Raw genomic sequence first — 7,071 nt, 5'->3', positions numbered from 1 at the left:
GGGGTTCGGCCGGGGTGGGCAGGGGAGGGGGCCCCGCGCTGCTTCCCCCTCCTTGTTTATTCAGCGGAGAACAGATGGGTCCTTATGCAGGGTGCCGGGCCGGAGGGGGCTCGGGTGCCCCCCAGAGGTGGCCTTGAGGCTGCTAAGACCGGATTCTGGAGCCCATGAGGAAGTGAGAGGCAAGCGATTGAACTCAAAGGCTTGGGGCCGGGCAGATGATGTCTATCCAGAGGTCATGTCTGCAGGGACCCTGGGCCCGGCCTGTGACCCTCTCTCTGCTACTCCCTAAAGCCAGGCAATCGCAGCTCCTGCCTTTAATCCTAGCGATTCGGGAGGCTGAGCTCTGAGGATTGCAGTTCGAAGCCAGCCAAAGCAGGAAAGCCTGTGAGACTCTTCTCTCCCATGAAGCACCACAGAAGGGAAGCTGTGGCTCAGTGCTAGAGCCCTAGCCTTGAGGGAAAAAAGTCCAGGCACTCTGGAGTTCAAGCCCCAGTACTGGCAGAAAAGAAAAGGAACAAAATGAAAGGAAACAATATCCTCTACTAGCAAGGAACACATGCAAGCCACCGCAAAGTTTAAAAGGTTTCCAGGACCAGATTTGAAGCAAATTAAATTTGTTTTGCCATCTGTAAGACTGAAATTGAAATAGTTTCCCTCAAGGGAATGACGAGACTCCAGAAAGTTCTTCTAAGTCATCTGACATTGCCTGGTACCTATTAAGTCTCCAATTAATGGCAATTACTATTTTAGTAAGATCCAAACATAAGTGTTGGGCTATTTTAAGCTAATTGCAAGTGTTTTCCTCTTACCCTTACAATGATCTTGTCAGACAAGGATTATTGTCTTTTATCATTCCCGTTTTACAGATGAGGAAATGGAGACATAGAAAAGCTAGGTCTCCAAAGTCATGTAACTAATAAGAAGCTGAATCAGGATGTATCAGTTTCTCAACGAACACAGATTTATTGCCTTCTAGTTCAGGAGGCCAGATGTCCAAAATGGGTTGGCAGGGTTGTTTTTCTTCTGAGGGTGTCCATTTCCCTATTTCTGCCCCCAGAGGCTGCCTGAATCCCTTGGCTCATGGCCTCATATCTCTTTGACCTCCTCCGCATCCAGCATCCACATTCCTTCCTCCGATGCTCATCTTCCTGCCCTCTGCCGTGTAAGGACCCTGGAGATTACATTGTCCCCATTTCAAGCACATTCATCTAATCTCAGCTTCAAAGTCCTCTTTGTTATGTGAGAGCACATATTTATTCACAGGTTCCAAACAAGTTAGGACATATGTATCATTTGGAGCCATGAGACTGAAGCCAGTCTATGATAGGCAAGTGTCCTTCTCAGCCTGACCCCGTGCTAGGCTGAGAAAGAGGGAGACAGACAGTGCTGAGGAAACTATCTGAGCTGGAGGGGATAAAGTCCATACTAGAAAGGAGGGGGCAGTTCAAGTAAAAGGGGAGGTTAGCAGAGAAAAATCCCAGAAGAAATCTTTGAGCCACGTCTTTAATGTTGGCTGAAATTTCCACAGGTGGCTATGGAGGATTTTACATGCGAGTTAAGCTTGACTGTGCGCAATCCGGACTGGAGAATGGGGGATGGTCTGCTCCTGGACACATGATGAACTGATGGGCTGTGCATATCATTTGTATTTTGTTTTATTTTTTACAGTCAGGGCAACGTGTAGAGAGAATTTTCTGCTCAAAATCACACAGTGAGAAAACATTCGCTGGATCAGGCAGAAGACTTGTACGTGGTGTGTGTGTGTGTGTGTGTAACTGAAATAGGACACTCAACTGTCGACCACCTAGAGAGGGCACAGGCTAGGCTCCTTCCTCTCCTTTGTGTTACAGGCCAGCAGTGCTGCTCACCTGTGCTTTTCTCCTGCAATCTCTCTGGTGGCCACTGGATGGCACCCGGAGCTCTGATTTGGCACTGGGTTCAAGATTGTCTTGCAGGTACTTGACTGACATCTGTCACTTGGACTGTCTCCATATGACCATCCTCTCCCAAAGGTTTTAGAATGGCAAAGAACTCAGTGAGCCAGGTCACTCTGTGGTGGAAAGTAGAAGAAAACTCAAGTCTTTTTCCCACCAAACCAAGCCTGCCCTTACTGTGTTGGTCTTTGTCATTTCACTTTAGAATGGGAAGTGACATGGGCTCAGGTCTAAAAACTCATGGGACTACAAACCTCTCAGTGAGCTCTTTGATGTTTAGGGCTCTTCTCTTTTCATAAGAGTGGTCAGAAATGGGGTGCACGGGGGTGAAAGTGGGGGTTTCTTTTCACCCAAAAGGCTGAGGGTCTGGAAGGAGCAAGAAGAGTTGGGGGAGGACTGATATGAGTGTTGAGATGTCTAACTCAATTCATCATCATTCCAGAAGGGCCGGTGGAGAGGCGGAGTGGGGACAGTTGGTGTGTGAATCAAGGAACAATGATGATTACGACATGAATAATCACAGAAGCCAGTGTTTAGAGATGATTCACAAAGCAATTTCCCATTATTCATAATTCACATACCATCTTGGGAGGAAGACATAGTAATATGGATATTGATTTTTTTTTTGGTAGTGGGACTAGGGTTTAAACTTAGGGCCTTGAGCTTATTTGGCCAGCTTGCTCAGCTGATTCTCTACTTGAGCCATACTTCTAGTTCTACTTTTGGCTGGTTATTTTGGAGATGGAATCTAGAGGACTTTTATACTCTGGTTTGGCTTTGAACTCTTAGTTCTCCAGATCTCAACCTCTAGAGAATGTAGGATTACAGGTGTGAGCCACTACTCCTGGTGGGGATTGCTATTTTATAGAAGGGAAAACTCAGCTACAGAGGAAGTGTAACTTGCCCAGGTTTACATGCGAAGTACTGGCAGTGCTGGACAGGACCCAGGCCTGCTGGCTCACAGCCCGGGATCTTGCTGCTTCATGTGGGCCCCAGCTGTGGCCATCAAGAGAGAATGGGACCTTTGTCAGGGCTGAGGCTCCAGGTTACCTCTTCGTCAGCCTCAGGTTGGGGGCTGGGTAGAGGGTCTGCAGTGGAGGCCGTGTGTCACTAGCATGTCAGAGGACAGAGGGGCCTGGTTGGGGATCCAGTGCTCCCAAATCAGTCATGTAGTTTCTAGGTTTCCCTGATTCCTAATATTCGGTTAATGTTATTGCAGAAAATGATTCTATAACTGACTGGACTTCACTCATTCTCGCTCTGTGTGTGTGTGCGCGTGTGTGTGTGTGTGTGTGTGTGTGTGTGTGTGTGTGTGTGACCACTTCTCTTGACAAAGACCCTCACTCATGCTGGCTTCTCTCCACACCCTCTTTCTTAGCCTGGACTTCAGCTTATCAGCCCCTTTGCTTAAAAATATCCCAAGATTCCATTATGAGCAATGCCTCTCTGAGCATCTCCTGTGTGCCGGGTTCTGTGCCGGGTGCTGTTACCTCTGTTGTTTCCATTTTGTGCTATACCTAAACCCTTCCACAAAGGTTTAATTTTCCCCCATTACTTTCCCATCTTGTGCTTAAAAATAAATGTGGATCAGGATGGAAACTGCTTTCTGTTCTCAGCAAGAAGTGCTTTGGCTTTCAGAGAGGAAAGTGGAGCTATGCCATCTTAACTTGCCATCTTTTTTTTGCCATCTTTTTCAAAAGCAACTTTTATTTGCATGTGTTTGCTGCATAAAGGGTTTCATGATGATATTTCCAATACTGTCCAATACTTACATACTCCAATAGAAACCATTCTTGTTTTTTCCTAGAAGATGCCTCATCTGTCCCAAATGATCATGTTGCCTCTCGGAGAACAGAGAAGTTGTGGTCTCTTTCTTGACTATTGAGATTTCTTATGTTATGCAATCTAGAAAGAAGTCATCGTTTTTTTCTTTTGCTTTTTTTCCGGTAGTGGGGCTTGAACTCTGGGCTCGGGCACTGTCCCTCAGCTCTTCAGCTCAAGGTTAGCGCTCTACCACTTGAGCCACAGCACCACTTCTGGTTTTCTGAGTGGTTTATTGGAGATAAGAGTCTCACAGCCTTTCCTACCTGTGCTGGCTTTGAACTATGATCCTTAGATCTCAGCCTCCTGAATAGCTAGGATTACAGGCATGAGCCACCGGTGCCCTGCTAGAAGTGGTCTTAAAATAGCAAAAATCAAATCAGTAATCACCATGAAACACCACCTGCATTTCTCCAAGCCCGAAGGAAATGAATAATATTTTGTTGTGTGTAACTCCAATCACTTTACTAAAGCATTTTATAAGAGGTATAAGCATCTTGAAGACTTTTGATACGTGTGTGTGTGTGTGTGTGTGTGTGTGTGTGTGTGTGTGTGCATGTATGTGAATGAGCATGCACACCTGAGTTAGTTCTAGGGCTCACATGCAGCCTGGGTGCTGTCTCTTAGCTTTTTTGCTCAAGATTAGCGCTCTATCATTTGAGCCACAGCTCCACTTTTGGCTTATTGCTGGTTAATTGAAGATAAGAATCCCAGGGACTTTTCTTGCCTAAGTTGGCTTTGAATTGCAGTCCTCAGATCTCAGCCTCCTGATTAGCTAGAATTACAGTTGTGAGCCACTGGTGCTTGGCTAGATACATATTTCCATATTACTTTCTTAAAGGAGTTATATGTTTTATAGACTTGGGCTTCACAGTAAAAACAAAAGGTTTAGGGCTAGGCATGTGCAAATTTGGATCTCTTCTTGGTCACTTTTTAGATTCATGTTGTTGAGAAAAGCCAGTAATCCCTGTTGGCCTCTGTGTATTTAACTTTAAAACAATGCTAGAACATGTTTGTAGATCTCTACATCAAATGCATGGATTCAGTTTGAACGTGCAGGAGACACTCCATTCACAGGGCAGTAGTGACACTTATTGCCTGGTTGCTGTGTGCCAGGCTCTTGATGTTCGTCACCTTATTTAATCCTCACAATTGGCTCGTGAAGTAGATGTTGCCATTTTCCTCACTGAACCACCGGGAAAGGAAGAAAGCAAGCATGGAGCCCATGTCTTGGTGATGCTTTAATGAATGACAGTCAAATAGAAAAGGAACTAGGATACTTCTTTTTTACTGTATTTATTTAATCTAGATAGGATTTTCTTCTATAGCCCAAGCTGGCTTAAAAATATTGTAACCTTTCTGTCTCAGCCTCTTGAGTGCTGGGCTGACAGAGGTGTGCTACCATGCCTGGCTTTTTTGGTTGTGTCTTAGAGATTTCCTTGTAATGTGGTAATGAAGGAATCAAGAAGACTTACGTGCTCTAAGATGAGCAGATATCTAGGAGTACCATCTACGTGAGAGATGAAGTGTATCAGGAGAGGTGTATTCTGAGGTCTAAGTAAAGGAGAGGGGAGGAGATGGCAGGAGGGGAGGAGATGGCAGGAGGGGAGGAGATGGCAGGAGGGGAGGAAGCTGGAGCTGGAGCAGGAGAGGGAGGATAGGAGTAGAAGTGAAGTGGGATAAAGTGGGAACTTCAGCAAGTTGGAGGAAAATGCTGAGCAGACACATGTCTAGAGAAGGGATCGTCCTACCTAGGAAGGACTCCAGGGTGCATGTGTGTTTTATCCCAACAGTGAGGCAATAGAGGGCAAGGCAGAACTCACACCCTGCCGTTCATCATGGTATGGATTAAAATATTTCAGTTCAGCAAATTACAGGTGCTTGATGCCCAATTTAATAATCATATTTCAAAGGTGGGACAATTTATATCTCTGTGTGGACCAGACATGGTATGTCAGGGGCTGGGAAGGTGGCTCAGTGGTAGAGCGCTTGCCTTGCATGCATGAGGCCCTGGGTTCGATTCCTCAGCACCAAATAAGCAGAAAAAAGCTGGAAGTGGTGCTGTAGCTCAAGTGGTAGAGCGCTAGCCTTGAGCTGAAGAGCTGAGGGACAGCGCCCAGGCCCAGAGTTCAGGCCCCACAACCGGACCCCTCCCCCCCAAAAAAAAGACAAGACAGGCACTGGTGGCTCACACTTGTAATCCTTGCTACTCAGGAGGCTGAGATCTGAGAATCATGGTTTTGTTTGGTTTGGTTTGGTTTGGTCGGTCGTGGGGCCTGAGCTCTGGGCCTGGGCACTATCCCTCAGCTCTTCAGCTCAAGGCTAGCACTCTACCACTTGAGCTACAGCGCCACTTCCAGCTTTTTCTACTTATTTGGTGCTGAGGAATCGAACCCAGGGCCTCATGCATGCAAGGCAAGCACTCTATCACTGAGCCACCTTCCCAGCCCAAGAATCATGATTTGAAGCCAGCCTAGGCAGGAAAGTCTGTGAGACTCTTATCTCCAATAAACCATCAAAAAGCCAGAAGTGGAGCTGTGGCTCAAGTGGTAGAGCATTAGCTTTGAGCACAGAAAAGCTCAGGCACAGGGCCCAGGTCCTGAGTTCAAGCCCTAGGACAGACAGACAGACAGACAGACAGATAGACACACACACACACACACACACACACACACACACACACACACACACACACACACAGAATAAATGGTGAATCAAAGCTGATGTCAGGATTTTTGTCTGAATGACTAAAAGGAAAATACCATCAACCAAGATGGCATAGGTAAAGCAAATTTGGCAGGTAGAATTGAGAATTCAGTTTTATATCTATTCAGTTGAGATATGTATGGAGCATCCAGGTTGAGACCTCAGGAAATCAGTCAGAGTCATGAGTTTGAAGTTAGTAGAGACTACAGATAGAAACTGAGGAGTTATCAGCCATTAGCAGACATTTCAAACTGCAAGACTGGATGAATGCAGAAGAGAAAGAAATGAGCAAGGATGAAGACCATGAGCCCAGGCCTGGCTGCCCAGCATTCAGAGGTTGGGAGAAGAGGAATCAGCAGCGGAGACTGAAGAACAATAAGAATGCTTGGCCAGTCTCTTACTAATTGAATGGTTATGTTGTTTCCAGTATATAAAATACTCTTTCAGCTGGTTGCTGATGGTTCATGCCTGTAATCCTAGCTACTCAGGAGGCTGAAATCTAAAGATCACAGTTCAAAGTCAGTACAGACAGAAAAGTTCCCATGACACTCTTATATCCAATAAACTAATCAGAAAAAGCTGGAAGTGGTGGTAAAGTGCTAACCTTGAG

This window comes from Dipodomys spectabilis, unplaced genomic scaffold (assembly GCF_019054845.1).
Source record: "Dipodomys spectabilis isolate Male_0828 unplaced genomic scaffold, ASM1905484v1 ptg000175l, whole genome shotgun sequence".
Taxonomy (NCBI): Eukaryota; Metazoa; Chordata; class Mammalia; order Rodentia; family Heteromyidae; genus Dipodomys; species Dipodomys spectabilis.
This window is presented reverse-complemented; position numbering follows the sequence as displayed.